The sequence below is a fragment of the Cavia porcellus genome, unplaced genomic scaffold, assembly GCF_034190915.1.
Source record: "Cavia porcellus strain 051 isolate PalLab524CR breed Dunkin Hartley unplaced genomic scaffold, mCavPor4.1 scaffold_11, whole genome shotgun sequence".
Classification (NCBI taxonomy): domain Eukaryota; kingdom Metazoa; phylum Chordata; class Mammalia; order Rodentia; family Caviidae; genus Cavia; species Cavia porcellus.
In genome coordinates this window covers 45,395,244-45,416,373 of record NW_026947494.1, presented here as the reverse complement: position 1 = coordinate 45,416,373, position 21,130 = coordinate 45,395,244, and the positions used below count along the sequence as shown (strand labels likewise).

The 21,130-nt window shown below is 37.6% G+C and overlaps 1 non-coding gene across 1 annotated transcript; it reads right to left on the bottom strand.

Moving 5' to 3' along the window:
- Positions 1-890: 890 nt before the first annotated feature.
- Positions 891-1,027, bottom strand: LOC111756998 (small nucleolar RNA SNORA2/SNORA34 family). Its single transcript, XR_002791384.1, has one exon. It is a non-coding gene; the product is annotated as a small nucleolar RNA SNORA2/SNORA34 family (small nucleolar RNA).
- Between the last annotated feature and the right edge of the window lie 20,103 nt (positions 1,028-21,130).

The following is a 21,130-nucleotide window of genomic DNA, read 5'->3' as shown; positions in this document are numbered from 1 at the left end:
AATTAAACACAACATAACAGAACAAAATAGGACATAAGAGATATAAATTTCAAAGCTAGACAACCTGAGATCTTCACTATCTATCATATTGTCTCTTATTTTCTTCCAAACAGTTGTCCATGTCTTCACATACAGAGAATTCATATAAAACAACATAGTATAAAACTGATCTGAACAGAATGAGGAGGCATTTTAGGTCTTCAAAACCAGACAATAGGAAAGTCACTAATGGCTGTTGTAGTCTTTCATTCTCTTCAAAATAGCTGTCCATACTTTCATGTATATTGAAGTTCAACAAAACTGTCGGTGTCGCTCCCGGCCGGCAGGAAGAACACGCGACAGATTTTGACGGTGTGTAATCTTGCCTTTATTTGTCTCTGCGTGGGCCCCGCGAGGCCTCTGCTCTGTCACCAGTCCTTTCTCACCGGTGGACTTTCTCTTTCTCTTTTCCGTGCTTCTCTCTCGTGGCGGGAGAGGCATTTACTTTTATAGGGTAACAGTGGCCAATCAGTTCAAAGCGCGCGATGCGGGCTGATTGGCTAACATCAGTTGTTGCTAGGCAGACTATCTTACAGAGCGGGTTGTTTAAGTCGCCAGGGCAATCAGGGGGCAGGAAGCAGGCGCCAACTTGGCTCACTCGATGGGAGGGGTAATTTAGCTCAGGCCTTGCTCCTTCCTACAGGCCTCACGTCCGCCAAGTAAAGCGACCGGTGTCGGCCGCGGCTCCCAACACAAAACAAAACAGGCAGAGGGGGAGGGGTTGCTTGGTTTTCTGGTGCTCCAGGTCCCAGCATGGCTCGGGTCTCAGTAAACGCCAGTGGCTCCCGTCCTGGGCCACCGCAGCCTGCCACGCTCACAGCCACTCACGGGGGCAGGAAGGGGTTGCTTCAAGCGATTTCTTTCTAATGAATTGACCATTTCACTGCCCAAGTTCTGAAACGACCAACAGACCATAGAAAGACATCTCTTTAGGCTCCTGCTTGAAACCAACAGCGTCAGGAAGCTGTCAGCCTTGATTCAGGGCCAGGTATCTTCTCTTAATATGTGCTTTGCTTTTTAATTTGTGTGCATCTTCTTGCTTAGACATCTAATTTTAATGCAATCCATTTTTTCAAGCTTTATTTTCTATACCTTAATACATATCTTTGATCAGAATAAGCTAAATCTATAATATTGTGAGATTAAGCCTAATTTACTGTATCCAGTTTAACAAGGCTTGACTTACTGTTCTGTATGGGTAGCTAATTAGAATAGACCACCTTTTCTTTCATCAATTTCAGGGGCTTCTTTTGTCTCATGCACAGAATTTTACAGGCCCTGGTTTTCTTTTCAGACTTGTTAATCTCTTCCACTGATCTACTTATCTGCCACACTCATTTATCTTATTAAGTTTCATATCTAGTAGGAGGGAGTACCCTCTTTGTTCTTAGTCAACATCTTGCTGTCTCTTCTTATTTCTCCTGACTTCTGCATGTATTTTAGGATCTACCATCAGGTTCAGTGAAAATACCTGTTGGGATCTTGATTAGAATTTATAGAGTTTATAGATTACATAGAGCTAATTGACTTGTTTATTTACTATTTACTTATTTGGTCTTCTAAACCATGAAACCATAGATCCCTTCATTTACTCTTCTCATGTATAATAATACTTATCTCAGGGATTTTTTTTGGAATTAAGAATATTAATTAACAAAATATATTTATACTAGTACATTGATATAATAAGCACTGAAGTTTAGTTATTATGTAGTTTTTCGATTTTAGGAGAACATTACTTAACTACTCATTTTAGCCTCCAAATTGCTCAATAGAAGATGGGTAAATGGTGATCAAAATACCACTTTTATTATTGACAAAAATGAGTAGATGTTTGAAACCATGGTTTGCTGACATTAATGTTTTCTCTGTTCAGTTAGAATACATTGAAATGTAGATAAAGTTTGTCTTGCAAAATAGGCAATTCATGTTTGCTAAAGTTAAAAGGGACAAGAAGGAGTGCTTAAGGAATTCAGTATGTTATCTCCACCCAATGGAGAAAATGAGACACATGGAATTCAGATGTATATCACCTTTCTATGGAAAAACAAAAACCAACCAAAGAAACAAACAAATCTCCAAAATCTCACCTAAGGAATAGGAAAAAGGACTTACATTTTTACTGTGAGGAAAGTTACTAAGGAAAATATAAAGAGATTTCCTTCAACTATCTGTGTTCTTTTTTTCCTTGAATAAATGTACATAATTTCCTCTATGCAGGTTAGACACTTTTTTTTCTAGCAAAATTACCAGTTTTCTAGTAGTTTAAAGTAGGTATTGTAATTCTCATACCATCTATATTTTATCAGTAGTGAAATTTTTTTCTCATTCTTAATGTTGATTTGGGCTTTTTTTGGTCAATAATAGCAGGCCCTTGTTTATTTTAATTGTCTTTGCAAGAACTTTCAAAGACCCAGAGTTGGTTTTGGCACTTTTGTTTTTTATTGTTAATTTTTGTTCTTCCTAAATTATTTTTTTCTTCAACTTTTATTGGTTTATTGTGTCACTCTTTTATTTCTTGAGTTGAAAACTAGTTGATTAATTTTTATTTTTCTAATACATGTATTTCCCTTTAGAGTCTACTGATTTGTATCCTCTTATTTTTCTTATTCTGTATTATTTTATGATAACTTTTTAAAAAGTTGGACACAATCAAAATTTATTTCTTTATTAGTACATATCTGTAAGATGTTTACATTTCTCACGGGGAATTGGTAGATAAATGTACATGTTATATCTTAATTCTTTTTGTTTTTCATCCTCTTTTCCTTCTCTTTGTTCCCTTCCACCTATTCTTTATTCTTTTCTTTTTTTGGTACATGTTTATAATAGATAATGTTTACATTTCTTGTGTGGAGTCAGTATGTGTAAATGAAACAATTTTTTTGATATCTAATTCTCCATATGCCATAAAATTCATCCTCTGTGTGTGTGATGTGTACACGTGCATTGTAGTAAGTGTATGATGTTGGGGATTGAACTCAAGGCCTCACGTACTCTATCACTGAGCTATACTCCAGACCAAAATCACTGTTTAAAAATATAAAATTCACTGATTTTTAATATATTGACAGAATCATGCGGCCATAACCACTAATTTTACGATATTTTCATCACTGTCATACTAACCCCATACACATTAGGAGTCTGTTTTCATTTCTGTTTGACTAGTAATCTGCTTTGTTTCTGTATAGGTTTGTCTATTCTGGGTATTTCAGGTAAATGTAATTATGTAATACATGACTTTATGACTAGCTTCTCTCACTTAGCATGTTTTCCAGATTTATCCATGTTATAACCTGAATCAGTACTTTATTTCTTTTTATGGCTGAATAATGATTCATCATATGGGTTTAACATACTGTATTTTGCTTTTTCTATTCATTTTTTTTGTTTGTTTGTTTTTCTTTTTTTTTTTTTAATTTTATTTAAGGAGAAAAGAAAAAAAAGCAGGGAAAGGGTACAAGTTATACAGATTTACAGAAAAAAAATGAACAGTAGGAAATCACTAGTTAATGGATTACATATTGTCATCTTAGAAATAATTGTTCAAGTCACAAAATTAAAGCTTGTAAAGTGGACATTCCATCAATGATACTGCAAACAGTTCTGTTCATTGATCCAATAAAACTCTGTGATATCATTTTCTATCTTATACACTTAAATATACATGCAGTTATATAGTTTGGAGCACTTTCTTTTCCTCTGTTTTGTACCATGACTATTACACATTTTGGGTTTCATTGCTCCCACGGTTCTTATTACTTTTTTGGAAGAGAGTAAAACCAAATGTGACATAACAGAACAGAATCGGTCAAGTCAAAAGGGTGGACATTATAGATAATGTAAAAACATAATACAAGGTGATCAACAATGGTTACCATAATGCCTCCTGCTATCTCTAATAGAATTGCCTATATCATTAGTTATAATACAATTGAACAAAACAGTAAAGAATAAAACCGACAAAACCAAAACATTGGAGACATTGTAGGTCTTCAAAAGTAGATAAAAGTCAACAAGAATGGGCGTCATAATGAATCTCATTATCTTCACAGCTGATGCCTAAACTTTCGAACCTGATACTATCCAGCAAAACCGAATAGGGGAACATCAGTTAAAAACCAGATGGTGAGAGTAATACAGGGCTTTAAATCAAGGTAATGAAAAGTCAAAGTGGGTTACTATAATATATCCTGCTATTTTTTTTCTTTAATTAAAAGGATAAAGATAAAAAAGTAAATAATGGAGTGGAGATTGAGATAAAAGAGGGCATAACAACGAAACAGCGCAGATCAAAGCATAACCATTTAAGCAGAATAGTGTTTCACCACCAGATAATCCTAACCTAAAAGTAGTTACCATATTGTTTCTTTCTTTGAAATCCTTGAGTACAACTTCGTATACTGTAGCATTAAGTATATCAAAACAATGTAAAACCATTCAAGAGAATGACAGCATTACAGAGTATTTAGAATCGACTAACAGAAAATGAACAATGGTTTCTGTATAATCTCCTTGTCTTTAAAAGGTTTTTGCTTATACTATCATACATAATAAAATCCAATAAGATACAGCCTATTTAGACCATTGGAGACAGAAGGACAAAAGCTAGATGAGACTTCAAAACAAGATGATACTAAATCAGTATTACCTATTAAGATGTCATTTTTCTCCAAAATAGCTGTTCCTATCATCCAATCTTCTCTGCCTCATTTCTGTTAAGCTCTTTTTCTGTCAGTAGCTGTCAGTTTGTCTTCTTCATTTTGTTCTCTGCTCCATTCGCTGTGGCCTCTCTGCCATTATTTCTGGATTCTTTGTATTTTTCTTTTTTTAGAATATCCTGCAATACTCTCTGTAGAGTTGAATTGGTGGTTGCAAATTCCCCCAGTTCCTCTTTATCCTGGAAGCACCTTGTTTTTCCATCAATTTCCAGGGACAGTTGTGCAGGATATCTCAATCTTGGCTGGAGATTATTATCTTTCAATGCTTGAATTATTTCCCCCCACGCTCTTCGTGATTTGATGGTTTGTGCAGAGAAATCTGCTGTAATTCTGATGGGTGTTCCCTTGTAAGTGGTCTGTTTCTTGTCTCTTACAGCTTTTAATATTCTGTTCTTGTATTGAATTTCTGGAATTTTTATTATTATATGCCTGGGTGTTTCTCTGTTTGGGTTGTAGGTAGCTGGGGTCCTGTATGCCTCATACATCTGAGTATCTTTACCCTTTGCTAAATTAGGAAAATTCTCCTGGATTATTTCTGTGAATAGCTTTTGTAGTTCACTTGTTTGTGTCCCTACTTCTTCTTTTATGTTCTTAATCCTTAAGTTATGGATCCTCTTATCATCTTCTTGTCTTTGTATTATTGCTATTTGTTTCTTTGTTATTTTTAAGAAGTTTTTCATTTCATTCTCCCATATTACAAGTCTGCCCTCCAGTTCAGATAGTCTGTCCTTAGTTTCTTTCAAGCTGTTATGCCAGTCTTCTATAGACTTCTTAGTATCTTGGTAGTCCCTTTGAACCTGCTTCACGTATTCTATGCTTTCTCTGTTTTCTCCATCAAACAATTCTCCCCTTTTTTTCTGTTCTTCCATTCCACCACCTGTTTTTTCTTGGGTGGTACTTAGCATTTCTCTAACTATTCTGCATACTTCTAGCTTCAGGTCATTGATAACTTCATTCCTGAATTGGTCTATGAGGCTCTCTATATGGTGCCTTATGTGTATTGGTGCGGTGTCTGCTATTGCCTGTTTCTCAGAATTGGGGGCCGAGGAGCCTTTCTTGTTGCTGCCTCTTCCCATTCTGCCTCTTCTTCTCTGTTCCTTATATATGCAAGCTTATATAAGAGGCCCAGCTTCTCTCCCAGTCAGCCACAGCCTGATCGAATTGCGCCAGCTAGGTGTTCCCGCTCACCGCTGCGCACCAGGGAGTTATGGACCAGGCAGCCTACGCGTCTCCCCTCCCGGCCACCGTCAGGCTCTGGGATCTGGGTTGGGACAGCCTACCAGGTCCGCCGGCAGCGTCAGGCAGGCCAGGCACTTTTCACCAATCCCGCCCGAGAGGGGGATGTGTGGCAGGAGTCGCCACCGCGCCCTGCTCCCGCAGGACTGCTCGGGCCCAGAAAGTCCTCTGCTGGAGTCAAACTGTGGTAGAGTGTCAGTTTCTCTCACTCACCTCACCACAAGTCAGTGCACGCCTCCCTGCCGTTCGCAGATTGCCGTTCTCAGAGCTTCTGCGCGTCTCTCTCCTTGCCGAGCCACTGTAGAGGCAGCCAGCCGCCGCGCGGCGGGAAACCCAAATCGCGGCTTACAATGGCGCGGTTCCAGCCTCCACACCGAGTCTTTTCTGTTCCTGTTTTAGCACCAGGACTGCATTCTAAGTTGGCTTCTCTCAGCCCAGTTCGTTCCTGAGTCAGCAGAGCATATCTCCACCTGCTTATGTCTCCTTAGTCCGCACCATTCCTGGCTTCTGAGCCGAGTCTTTCAGAGAGCCTCTGGTAGTTGCTGTTATCTGTCCGCCATGTTCTCCCGGAAGTCCGCTTTTTCTATTCATTAATTGAGCCATTTACATTTTTGGACTATTATGAATAATGCTGCCATGAACATTCATGAAGAAGTCTTGTGTGACTGTATGTTTTCTGCTCTCACAGGTTTATATGTCGGAGAAGAATTGCTGGGTCATATGATAACTCTATGTTTTACATTTTGAGGTCTTGCCAGTATCTTCCAAAATGGCTGCATCATTCACATTCATAGGGGCAGTTTCACATCCTCTACAGCCTAACATTTATTGCTGTCAGTGTTTTTGACAGTCAGTTTTGTCCATCTTAATGGGCACAAAGTAGTATTTTATTGTGATTTTGTTTGTATTTTTCCAATAACTAATGATGTTGAGTATCTTTTTACGTGCTTATTGATCATTTACTTATCTTTGGAGTAACCTCTCTCCTACCTTATGCTCATTTTTAGGTCAAGTAAAATTATAACCTGATTTTTATTATTATAAAAAAATTCCTCCCAGATTCAATTTCCTTTGGATTAAGGTACAATGTACAGTAGGTCCCTTGGCCGAAGTGTTTTCCATGGTAGAGTCTTGGTTTGAAAATGTCCTTTTGCACACTTCCTTTAGCTTTTCTGTCTTCTGAGATCATCTGTGACACCTCTCTGTAGAGAGGTATTCTGCTGGTGCCAGGACCTTTCAGGATTTCCCTTTGGGATCTCTACATCCTATAGTGTGTTAAATCAGATTCCACATTCATACGTGGCTCAACTGAGGATTGAAATATTCCTCAGGATCCTTCTTTTTTTATCTATTCAGAACTTGAGGAAAAGACCAGATTCCTTGGGCAGAGAGTTTATCTAATTCTTCTTTTACCAAGGAACCCTGTACTCAGAGGAGAATCTTGCTTTTAGTTCTCTGTCTCGTGTTGCCCAGGTCAGATCTCTTGTTTCCATGTGAGCATTAACCCCAGTCACTGGGACATACTGTCCACCCTTGCTTACTGTTTTGTCTGTTTGCCATGTCATTTGTTGCATCTTGAGACTTTCTATTATTCCTTGGAACCTCATTTTGTATTAATGTATTTGTACTAGGAGATTCTACAGTGCCTCAGTCCTTCCTGTCCTGGGAATTAGTGGACATTAATACTGTTGAAAAATTCTTTGTACCACACAATCCTAAGAAACTAATGTAACTGAACAGAAAAGTCCTTTAAAATTTGGAGAAATCTGATTGAGAATTATTGTAATTACACTTTATAGAGAAAGCAGAGGTTTTTACCGTGTAGCAAAACAATCTGGGGGCTTGTTAAAAATATAAATTGCTAAAAGTAAAGATTTTTGGGTCTTGCCCTGGGTTTTTAGTAGGTTAAGTGGGGTCTGAGATTTTCTCTAACAAGTTCCCACGGGATGCCTAGAGTGCTTACCCTAGGCGCCATTTGTATAAAGGGACCAACGTATTTTGTTAGCATCTTTTGGCAACCTTGTATTGAGGAAACTTGATTTTTAACTTTATAGATGATGGTGAGGAAATCAGGTGATTTTCCAAGGTTTGTACTAACAAGTTAGAAATGAAGACCATCAGAATTTTTTTTAAAACTTGGTTTTGACTTAATTAATAGTAAATCATAACAAGATTTAAATCATTTTTAACAGACAAGTGCTTTATTTTCCTTGGGAATCATATATTTATGTCTTTGAGTCTATGTCTTTTTTTTTTTTTGAGTCTGTGTCTCTTACGAAGAACTATTTCAAATGACTGTTGACTGGTTTTAATGTATAAAGTGAGTACAATATTAACACAGAGTGTATAAAATGAGTATAATATTAACGAAGAATGTATAAAATGTAAAAATTATCAGAACATAAACTGAAGAACTAGTTTTATTTAATAATAAGAAGAGAAATACCATGGTCTGCCCAACATCAAATAACTCAATCATAAAAGAAAGGGCTTGTCACAAACAGTGTGCTAAGCAAATGTTTATTATCAACCATTGACTTTTCCCAATACATCTCTGTAGCAGAAGAAACTGCAGGTGCAAAATTATCAGGGCTCTTTCCTCAGGCCTTGTTACTCAGAGTGGCCTGAGGATTAGTTGCGTAGGTGTCACCTGTGAAGCTCCTAAACTGCAGTCTCCAGGCCCTTTCCAAGGCTTGCTGAAGGAAAATCTTTTTAAGAGCCTCTGTTAGCTTAAATGTACAGTGAAGTCTGAGAATTCTGAGATTCTACATTTCTAAGATGCTCTTAGACGATTTGATGCTACTTTGAGGGTCAACTTATTCACATTTTAAGTTTCTAAGCCCTGCTCCTATCTCTATGCATTAAAATAAATAGTATTTTTGAAAACTGCTAGCTTTGCTAAGTATTCCAATAGTGATGCAATTCAGTAACAATTTTTGGACACTGGTAATAATAATTCTGAAGAAAGGGAAATAAAGACTAGACAACCACAGTTCCCAGAGTGAGATCAGCTTGGTAGGCAATGGTACAAAACAATAGGAATTTTATCTGATGACTGACAGAATCCCAAAGAGCAACACCAATCAGCCTAAACATAAATAGTCATAGTCAAATATGATTATAAGAAAGACAGTCCAGAATTCAACTTCTATAAAACTATCTTTCATTGGAAAGAATATAAAGCAATAGAAAACAGACAAAATTATATGGTACGCGATGGAACTCATTACATTACAATAAATAGGTAATGCGACTTATTAGAGAATTCCATAGTCACTGTTTTTATTCAGAAGTTTTTATACCTTAAGCTACATACAGAAGTAATTACTGTGAAAGTCACACACATTTTATTAGAGTGTGGGTGTGAGTCAAAGTGTCTTGAAGTTTTTCTAGTTTCAAACCAGGAGATCACTTTTTAAGGGTTAGCTATTATAGCTTGGTGCTGATTTATATTTACTAGAAACTCCATAAGCTCTCTACATATTTAGTTAGGGTTCCCTAACAACCTGCTCATTAAAGACCAAAGAATATAAGTTCAAAAAAAGTTATCATAAGCCTTTCACTGACTAGAAAAATAACATAAAGGAGGTATGAGAATTAGCGGGAACCTAGGGGATATACAAATTATTAGCTTTTGAAATTCTGTCCTTAGATTGAAAAACTACCTATTGTTTTACTAAAGTTTTTTTTTTCTAAATTGAGTTGTCTATTTCCTTTGCTTTTGTTTTGTATCTTGTGATTTTTAAGAGACAGAAACTGTAAGACACTGCCTTAACAAGGACTCTACTCTGTACAGGGAGCTGACTGAGTTCTGCCTTGGGCAAGTCATTATCTTCTTCTTCGGCTTCCCTGGCCAGCAAACAAGGGTAATAGTGCTTATTTTAAAATTTGCTGTGTAGGTTCATTAGGTTATGTTAGTGAAGCATATATAAAGATGGAATGTATTGAATATCATTACTCATGCTATTTACATAATTTGGGACATACACATGCTTAAATTTTTTAGTGAGAATAAATAAACCTTAAATTTCTCTTCTTTTGATTGTGTACACATTATGTGATTTGGACTTTTAAGAAATACAAATATTGTGAAATGCAGGTCAATTTGTTAATGAAGTATGTTTAATGTCATATGTTTGACATTATTTCTACACTAGTCACATATATGTGTCTGTATATATATATATATATATGTATGTGTGTGTACATATGTATATATATCATGCTCATGATAATCACTTGTAAGTGTTGTAAAGTGTGAAGAGGACTGTTTTGGCTTCTTATAGTTTTCCTATTTTTAATTACTGAAGATGTGTGTTTTCTCTCTCCTTCAACAAAACAAAAGAATGTTGGGAGCATGAATCCAAAATGCTACTTTCCTTATGTGGGTAATGTAAAGGATATTTTAAAAAGAATTTTAGAGCTGCAAACACACTAGGTTTTTTTTATTAATGAATTAACATACACTTTTGAGCACCTTCTGCATATCAGTCATGGGATAAATAAACTGAATCAGTAGTTCTCAAAGTGTGATCTCCTCAGAGCATCCACATTGTCTGGAGGAACTTGCTGGAGAGGTAAATTCTCAGATCACACTGACTGATGAGAAGCTTTGGAAATGGAGTTCACAGATCTGAACAAACACCAGGTGATGCTGATGCAGACACTGGAGCATACAAGTTATGTTACAGTGTTTGTAAGTTGTAAACTGTCCTTACCTGTCTTTGTTGTCTGCCCCTGGACCAACATGTTCTGTCAGGGCACATCTTCTGTATAAATGCATCTGTCTACTACTTATGCACTTGTGCTTTTGAAGTTTAGTTTGAGAAATATTATATATTATCATTCTTTGCATGTCCTCTCCATAAGCAAGTGTAGGTGCTGAAGTTATTCTGGGAGTGGCAGGTTGTCTCACTTGAATTCAGTTTTTCCTGGATTCGTGATAGGTCCCAACCTGTAGGAGTTAGCTCAGAGCCCACACTAAAGGATGGGTATTTAAAGACAGAAAAATGAGCAGCCCAACATCTGAAAGTGGCACATTGAAGAGCAATAGCAGCAGGAGGGTCAGCTTCCAGCTCTCAGTCTTTGGTTCATCTACTTTGGTAGGGTGGAACTACTGGACTACTCCACTCTGATTCTGCCTTTTCCTGTGAATGAGATTTTTTTTTTTTGTGCCAGACAAAGTGGCTTTACCCTCAGGTGTAAAGGTAAGTAGCTAGAAGTTTGGTTGCTGCCAGAGAGGGAATGATCCAGGTGTTGCCTAGTAGCATTCCTTGGGGGTTATTAGGGGTGAGGAATGTAAGTAATCACAGATATTTGGGTCCCATGGGGACAGAGTAAGCAGTGAGAGGCAGCAATACCCAACTGGTCTGGCAGATGAATCTGTTTTCTAGTTTCACCTCTGTAGGTCTGGAGAGTAGAATGACCTAACGTTCTGTGTGCAAGGATGTTCTAAGTATGGAGCACACAGTTGGGCAATTAGAGAGTGTGAGAAGACATGATAGGGCAAATGAGTTGTCCTAGATCATGGAGACTTGGAAGGTTGTCAGTCCTACGATTGTCATTCTTGGAATTCCACTGGGGGTGGGGTGGGAGGTGATGGGTGTAGAAAAAGCTCCATCCTGATTGTTGTAAAATCTACAGCTGGCTTGTTTGGTGGGTGGGTGAACACAGCTGAGTTTGCTAAGTCACTGTCTGTCCTGCAAGGCTGAGTAGGAGGGACTAAGCAGCTGGATGGGAGGTGGTATATGGTAAGCTTTCTCTGTGGACTCTCTGTGATAGTAGCCTCCTGAACCTTCTCTTCTTTCCCCACAGGAACTCAGTTCCTATGACATTACTGGCTTCTCTGTTTTGATGCAGCTCCCTTCTTGGGGGTTTCCTTGATACAACTATGGGTCTGATGCTGATGTCCCTCTGACCCCCATGCTGCTCAGCTTGTACTAGAGTTCCAGCGAAGGGGTTCCCCAAAGCAGAATGTCAGAACCTCATCCTCAGACCTGTGTTCCGATTGGGAAAATCCAGTTCTATTACCATTACACACATTCCAACAAGGCGTGCTTTTGTGCTTTGGGGGCAGCTTCTCAAAGGAGCTGAGATCTATGTGAGGGGCAGTTATCAAACCAAGTAGAAAGGGGGTATAAGTTAAATAAAGTAGCACCCATATCTAGAATCATCAACTACTTGGAGACAGAAAGCAAAATGATGGTTGCCTGAGGCTAGAAGAGGCAAGTGAGGAAATATTGTTTAATGATATGGAGTTTCATTTTTGCAAGATGAAAGCAATTTTGTATATGAATGGTGGGGATGGTTGCACAAGAGTGTCATCATACTTAAATGCCACTGAACTGTACACTTAAAAATGGTTAAGACAGATCAGAGATGGGGTTGCACACCTGCAGTCCCAGCACTCTGGCAGGCTGAGGTGAAAGACTGCAACTTCAGGCTTACCTTGGGCAATTTAGAGACTTAGGATATCTCTGTATCAAAATTAAAAAAGAAATAGGGATATGTATAAAGGCCCTAGATTGACCCTTCAGTACCAAAAAAGAAAGGTGGGGGGTAAATTTTTTGTGAATTGCCACAATTAATATACAGCTTAGAAAGAACAAAATTAATATTGTAAGCATAATCGTGTGAAGTGGGACCATAGTAACTGAAAGGAAAAAAAGGGGAGCTCTTAAGGTGTTGAATATATTTCGGATTCTTAATTCTGATAGAGACTTTTGCATGGATTCAGTTTGTAAAACTTCATGAACTGGTTTACTGACGTGTTTCTGCATGTGCATTATACTTTAATACAAAACTATCCTGGAAGAAAAAGAGAAGAAAGCAATGGTTAGTATTAAAGGAGTTACTGGAATTTGTAATGAGTTATAATATTGTGTGCTAGAGCAAGACATTTTTCTAATAACTCACTTAATCCCTTATGCTGCACTCATTTAATCTTGTGCTATTTCACAGAACAGGGACTGAGTTTTACCGAGACAAAGCTTAGACAGCTATACCTTTGTAGCAGGGGATTTCTAAATTATTTCTATTTACATTTCCAAGGTGGATACTTCTTTATATTCTGAGTTTAAGTTTTTTTTTAACTTTTCAATAGAAATACTTCTGATTTTTAAAACTAGGTTCTGGCATTAAACTGTGTATCTTTGAAACAGAAGGAAAAACGTCCTCTAATAATACTAATACATTTTCTCATGTTAATTTAAGTGTAAGTTAAGATCATAAGATTGTTGCTAACTCTGGATACTAAAGCAGTTATGATAGGCTTTTATCATTTACGTGAATTTTTGAAAAATTGTAGTAGTTTTTATATTTTTTAAGGGTAAAAATTGAAAATGTTTGGAAAACTCAATGTCTCAACACATCTTTCACACTAATATTTCAGAAAAGATCCATTTAAAAATGCACAAGATATACCCTTTTCTACTAAAACAGCACCTCTTTATTTCTTCTTTACCTTTCTTTATTCTACTGACTGAAGAAATAGTCCAAGTCTTTCTAGAACTCCTGTGTCTTCATTTGTGCCCTTTGCCTTTATTTTCCTACTCGTTTCTCTCAGGCATTTTAGTTATTCCCTGCTTGGTTTTACTGAGTTTCGCAACAACCCACCCATCCACCTTCAGCTTCAGCCACAGGCAGTGTCTCTGGGTGGCTGGTCAGAACTCGGAACAGCCAGGGGTGGGACACGCTGCAGGACGGAAAGTCATGTGCCCATGGCTGGCTGCTCCAGGCCCTGTTCTCTGTCACACCTGATCAGATTTTGGAGACATCATCTTGCCCCAGAAACTGGACCTGGTTAAAGTAAACTACTCAGAACACTCTTCTAGAAAGTGGCTATCAATTAGAGAGGTTGTGAAAGAAAAGAAAAAGAAGAGTCATCTGGGGAAAGATAAAGGAAAGCAGAACAGGAAATGGGGACGGGATGGGGCAAGAGTTCGTTCTTATCACAGCCAGACTAGTGCATCTTGCTCTGCATTATCCGAGACATCTCTTGTGACCATCACTTTACAAGATATCTGCTGGCAATTGCCATTTATTTTACAATCTTGAATTGAAGGATGCCCAGGAGGGAGAATAATACAGTATCTGTTGCAAAAGCCTCCCACACGAAGCTCATTGTGTGATCCCCATAATTTTAGCTTGAATCCAGGCATGCTGACGTGTTTAAATGAGAATTTTGTGTGCAACCTTATTTACTGCAGACTGCAGACCAGCCATTCTCCTGCCATGAGGAAATCTCTCATTTCCCTTCCCTACTGTGTCTTTGGTCAACAGTTATAAACTCCCTTTCAGACAGCTGGTTGTGTATTAAAGTCTATTTATAGCAGTCAATGGACAACTGATTGTTTATGGGGAATGGTGGCAATTTTTGCTTAGGAAGGACAATTGGGGTGTTTCTTCTGGAGCAGAGCGGGTTCAGCCATTCACTGGACACACATTGCCTTGCTTGTCCTCTGGCTGAGGCTGAAGTTACCCTGCACGTCGATGGAGAGTTCAGACTCGGAAGGCACAGGCTGCTGGTTCTTCAGCCAAGGGTCCTGAGGGCAAGACAATGGGAGAAATAGACAATGATACTTTGTGAGCAATAGAGAAGTAAAAAAAGTGCTCATAGCTATGAGGAACAGCTCTGGATGCTAAAGCAATACTTTGCTTAAAATCCACTATTTTTAAAATTGACTGTAGAAGTCATGTAACATTTTTTTTTTTTACTATACCTCCACTTAAAATGTAATCACATATTAACTTGGTATTCAGAAAAATTTCCATGTTAAAGGATCTTGAGGTACTTTGTTTCATAACTTTTTTCCCCAAATAGAACATGAAATGTTAGCAAAACTAGAATCTACTGGTCATGGATGGTCAGTGAAATAAAAATGCTAATGGGAAAAATCTGTATAGATGCCTATAGAATCCCTTGCATAATATTTTTCTACTAACTCTTAATTTTTGTGTGGTGACTTTGTTCTCTATCCCAATTTTGAAAAAATGGAATGAGTAATGATATTTAATTTTAGAATAATGCATTACATTTTTAAAAGAATAAAAAATACAGAGAAAAATGTAAAATGATGTTATTCTCACACAAATAACACTCATTAATGACAAAGAAACTTTTTTGCATATGATTAATAAGCTCACTTGAACAGCTTTAACTTGAATATAAAGTAAAATGTGAATATAACTTTATTCATAATTATCAATCCAGAAAAAAATTGTGCATGTACACACACAGATAGGTATTTGCATACCTGTGAGATAATGTGAAACAAATATCTTTAAATGCTACATGTTTGTCTCCTGCTTTACAGATTTGATATCAATTTATTCTGTTTCACGTGTACCACATTTGTTTTATTGTCTACAATAAATGACTACAATAAATATACTTTTATCTGTGACTTTCAAAAGTTATTAAGAAGTTACATAATTTGTAAGTGAGGATTTCAGAATTCTCAACTGTCTTTTGTTTTTCAAATCAGTATGTTATGCCTAAGTGGCTACTTTTCTAATTGCCAATGCTTTTGCTTCATTTAGTAAAACTTTTTGAAACACTGTTTAACATAAAGCCATATTTTTATTTGAGCCAGTTTAGAAGAAAAATAGCCTTGGGCTGCCCAAAGAGTTTGTCTTTAATTGTTACTGATATGGCTCTGTTTTCTGGAGATACAGGTAAACTCTATTCTTTTGCTCAGGACCTCTTGGGGAGACCTGGTCCCTTGGGACTTCTGTTTTGGTCTCCATTGTATCAAAAGGTAAATTACTAATAATGATAGATGAAGTGAGCCCAAGCCCTTTCAAGAGGAAGAAGCTGTGTAGCAATTCCTGGCTTCAGTTCTAACCTTCAGCTCTAAGTGGTGAGTCCTTCTGGGGTGCAAATCTGTAAAAATATTCTGTGGAGGCTGGAATCTGTTTCAGGTTGTTCAGACAAAATAATCATTCTTTTTCCTGGTTCCCACCAGAGGCAGACTGGAGTTTGAGCTATTTAAAGCTTTCCTTGTGGTCACATAGATGTTACACTGTCAAAGATGGGAAGAGAGAAATGTTAATTCATCTCAAATAAAAGCCTCTTTCTGTGGGTTTATCAGTGAAAAGTATTAAAAGTTCTACAGTGACTGAGGCCTCTGTGAGCTACTGGAAGGGGAGATAAACAATGAAAATGGGATGATAAGGCCCCAGATAGGTTAAAGAAATTAACATTCTCCAAATTGCTTTTGTATGTGAATATAAAACTTGAAGATGTGAACAGTCAAAAAACTGATAATGATACATCATTTTAAGAAACAATAACAAATTATAGAAACATCAGTTTGGGGTTATATTTTAATGTGATTTTACTAATGAATAAATCAGTTAGGTTTTCCTTTCTAGGGTTAGAATGCTAGAGATTTTAAGAACTGAACCACATAATATAAGTCTTCCATGAACCATGGAAAATATAACATTTACTAAACAAAAGCTCCAGCTCCCCAGATTTAGCCAAGTCCCAACATGGAGTGATGCTCCCTCCCCAAGAAGCCCATGTTAAAAGGCCAGACAGACATCTGCCAGGCAGTTTTGGGGGTCAGGGACTGGGTAAGTCTTCTTTCTTCATTCCTAAAATCCCTGATAGGACAGGTTCCTAGAAGTTTGATGCTTTTGAGGATCCTTTATTTTCTCTTGTTGTAACCAAAGGAAGAGTTGTTTCCCAAAGTTTCAAGGAAACTTTGAAAAGAGAAGAAAGGTGGATTAGTCAAGAAATCATTTAAGAAGATTGGAAACAGAACAGAGAAACATACTTACTCGCATAGGCAGAGAGAGAGAGAAAAAAGTGAAAACTCAAGTCAAGAACTGCAAGTGTTTGTGGACAGAGCGAAAATCACTGGGGACCTGAGGGGGAGAGGAAATCATTTGAGTCCCTTCAGAAACAGTAGTTGCCTTGGCACCATGAAGATCAGTACTGCTTCTTGTTAGCTTATTGCTGGGTTCACTTAGAGTTAGTGCATTAGAATCTCTGCAAAGGGAAATAGTACAATAAAATGCCCCTTTAGGTAATTTCAGTGTGCCGGTAATTATAATGAAATCAGATTTTGAGCAGGGAAATAATCTATGTGGGGTCTGAGTAAGTACACATTCCAGAACAATTTTGATAATTCCAGCATGGAACTCTCTGAGGGCCTGTATTAATCAGCACTCTTGTTAGTGGGACATAGTACCCGATGTTCATAACTTGAAGGAGGAAAGGTGTGACTCTCAGTTAATTTGGATTCAGTCCCTCGCGGGCTGGCTGCAAGACAGGAGCATCATGGAGGAAGGATGTGGCAGAGCAAAGCTGCTTATTCCTGCTGGTTGGGAAGCAGAGCAGAGGAACAGTGAGGAAGAGGTAGCAGCCAGACGTAGTCCTCCACGGCCATCATGACCCACCCAGACACCCAGGGTGTGACCAGCAACCAGCAGAAACAATGGAGCTGGCACTTCACCCTGACCACCACAGATACCAACTCTGGTAATACTGAAGGTGATGCTTACTTCATGGAATTGGTGGGAAGGTCGTCCTTGGGGTTGAGTTCAGAGGCTTAGGCTCAAGTAGTGTGTTCAGACTGTGGTTCAGTCATTTACCATTACCATATGTATGCAAGTTATTTAATTTCCTTGAATCTTAGTTTCTTCATTTATATCATTGTGTTGTTGTTTGTGGTACTAAAAATCAAAACCAGGGCCATATGCCTGAGCTATGCACCCAGTCTTCCAAACATGGATAATGGTACTTCTAGGGATGATTAGTTCTGTAACTTTCCTGATCATACTGCTTGGCATGGCAAAGTGTGGAAATACTGTAGCTGCCCTTCTTTTCCATCCTCCTTCCTCCTGCTGTTATTATATCTAAGTCCTGACACAGTGTAACAACTTCAGCATTCATCTTTTCCTCACTTCCAAACTCTTTGTTAATACCATCATGGGATATTAACAGACCCCATTAGGAGATATCAACATTATTCCTTTTTATGATATATGTTCTATGCACCTAAGTGTATAATTCCTACTACCTGCTGAATTTTTCCCTTTTCTTAAACTAAAATCTTTCAAAATATGAAATGGGCAGAATACATGCAAGGATCATGCTGGTTGCTGGGTAGGGTTCAGGTAAAATCAAATGCAATTGTCCTTTCTATACAGGACTAAAGAAGAATTGCGTCATCACACTTAGGTATTAACTGAATCTGCTAGATTCATCACATGGATGACTTAATTCACTCTGTACAACATTAATAAAAAGCACCTGCTTTTAAATAAGGAAATGGGAGCTTTCAGAAGTAGTTATTTTCCCAAGGTCAGAGAGCCAGTATGAGGTGAAGGATGAGGAATTCTAACTAAGGTGGGCTGGCTGGGCATAGCCTGCTTGTATCTATTGTGCCCAGGATGGGTGCCTTTTCCTCTAATTTGCTAAAGGTCAACTTTACTAATATGTGAGTTGTTACTCAGTGGAACAATTCTTACACCGTTACTTTAGAGTATAGTATACATGCTCCAATAATTTTATTATTTGTCTGTATTTGCACATATGTATATAAGAGGAAAGATAACACAGAGACATTGAGAAAAATTATATTTTTTATATTTTAAGATTTATTTTCTTATTATAAATTGGTTCAAAAAGCAAAACAGAAAATAACAAATATTGCACAGCATCCTAGCTTTCTTAAAAGACATATTTATACAAGGAAATATATAAAGAGAAAAAAATCCAAATACTAACTTTAAAATGTTGAAAGAAGTATTCCTAAAAGGTAATCCTGGGTTGATTATCAATTTTTCTTTCTGGTCTTTTGCACTTTGTAATTTTTTCCTAATAATGGGCATGAGTTAATTTTATAAGAAATCTAAAACCACAATTCCAATGTGGAAAACTTAGAAAAAGAAGCAAAAAGCAACCATCCCATTCCCATCATCTGTTAAAAATGCTGATAACATTTTGGCAAATTTACTTTCAGCCATCCATAAATGTGTATATACTATATACAGTAGTCACAAAGTGCAGTATTGATAATTTGTTGACTCCATTTCTTTCCTTTTTAAAGAAACATTTTATGAAATTGAAAATCATCTTAAATGCTATGTAATAGGTCACACATAAAATTTAATTATTGTTCTGCTTTTGTCTTTTTTTAAGTAATGATTATCAGTGACATATTAAGCATCCTTTTCATTAATTTTAATCTACATTTTCAGATTATTTTATGCCTTCCTAAAATTACTGGGTGATCATAACTTAGTTATCTGTTGCTATGTAATCAAGCAGTACAAAATTTTATGACTTAAAACAGTAATTTATTATCACCTTTCATGGCTCTGTGGATTGAATGGGTTGAGCTCAGTGGTTCTTACATGGGAGTCTGGAGCTGGTGCCACTGCAGTGCTTGGAACTGGACATTATACATGGCTTTTTCATGCACAGGTTCGAGATGGCTTCATGTTCCCTATGAACTCTTTCCAGTAAAGTGGATTTCTTCCAGTTCTCTTAAAGACCAGCATCTATAAGTGGCTTAATGTCACTTTCACTATAGTTTATTGTTGAGAACAGGCGCAGGCCAGCCTACTTTCAAGGATGAGGAGCAATGCACTCTACCTACCTGTCCATGGAGAAATGGCTTGTGCTTGCAGTGCAGGCAGCAGTGGATGGCAGCCATCTTTCAAGCCCAGCTACCACAGATCATTTGTGAAAATGTATTGAGACAGAGTCTTAGACAAACTTGTGAAGTGGCCTAATGTTTACTCAGTTATACAAAAATTTCTGTCAGAAAGGAATCTTGCATTTAATTCCTGTTGAGATAGGGAGAAAACTAGGCCTATTGGGGTTGGCCCTCCTACCCAGCCTGTGTTCCATGAGAAGGTCACTTACAACATAAAAGGCTTCAAAGCAACAGTTACTGCTGAACGACTTGTCATGTGTCAGGCCAACATTTAACTTTACCCCTCCCTGAGGTTTATCTCAGGCTGAACTTGTCCCATTCAGACCACAAGGGCCAACCACAGAAAGAATGGAAGGACCAGGGTGGAGGGTGTGGAGAATGCTGTGGCAGCCCTAGCGGGAGAAAAGCTGAGAGAAACTATTGCTGGGGATGGTTGATTTGAGATAGGACTGTGAGAGGATGGAAGATGGAAGGTGCCAGGCAAGGTGCAACAAACATCTCCAACTCCACCCTAGAGATACAGGTATCTGTGGTGCTTGGGAGTATTGAGCATGTGCCAGCCATTATATTACTTTTCTTTCTAAAATGGCATAACAACCAGAAATAGAGCATCCTACTCCAAAGAAACTCTAGGGTATTAACCCAGCTCTGTATTATTTCAAGAACAGAAAAAGGAATACTACTGCTCATTCTTTACCTTCCCCAGGACTCTCCTGCCTCTTCATGCCACTCTTTCTTCCCATTCCCCACCAATCCTTTGCCTGGCTGGAAGTTGGCCCACTGTCCACCTGGCCGAACCTCCACAGGGGCAGAGCTCAAAATGACTAGCAGGATGGTATTTGATGCTTACTACTCAGATTAAATTTGAGCTCTACTTTATTAGCTAGTGATTTTTATAAATTACTTAACTTCTCTGAACCTTGATGCTCTTATTTATAACATAAGCACTTAAAGACGGACTCATTTCATTTGGTAGTGTGGAGAAATGAAAGCATTAATTCATCTAGAGTTTCTTATGACCATTTATGGGCTACAATATATACTTACATTTTTTAACTTTCTATCACTTTTTACAAAAACTGATGTATTTTGAGTTTTAAATAAAACTTGTTTTAGTGTAGTTTTAGTTCACAGAAAAAATGCAGAAAATATAGAATTTTGCATGCTCTCTGTCCCTTGACCCTGATCTATCTATCTGTCTATCTGTCTATCTATTTAGATATATATATGCACAGCCTACCTATCAGAATTCTGTACCTTAGTGATATATTTGTTACAGTCAACTAACCTACATTGTCACATTGTATCATCTTAAGTCCAAAGTTTATACTGAGATTCACTCTTGAGGTTGTCTATTCGGTTTAGAATAATATATAATCACATGTATCTTCTGTTAGAGTATCATACAGAATAGTTATACCTCTCTAAATATTCTTTGTGCTCCACATATATAACTTT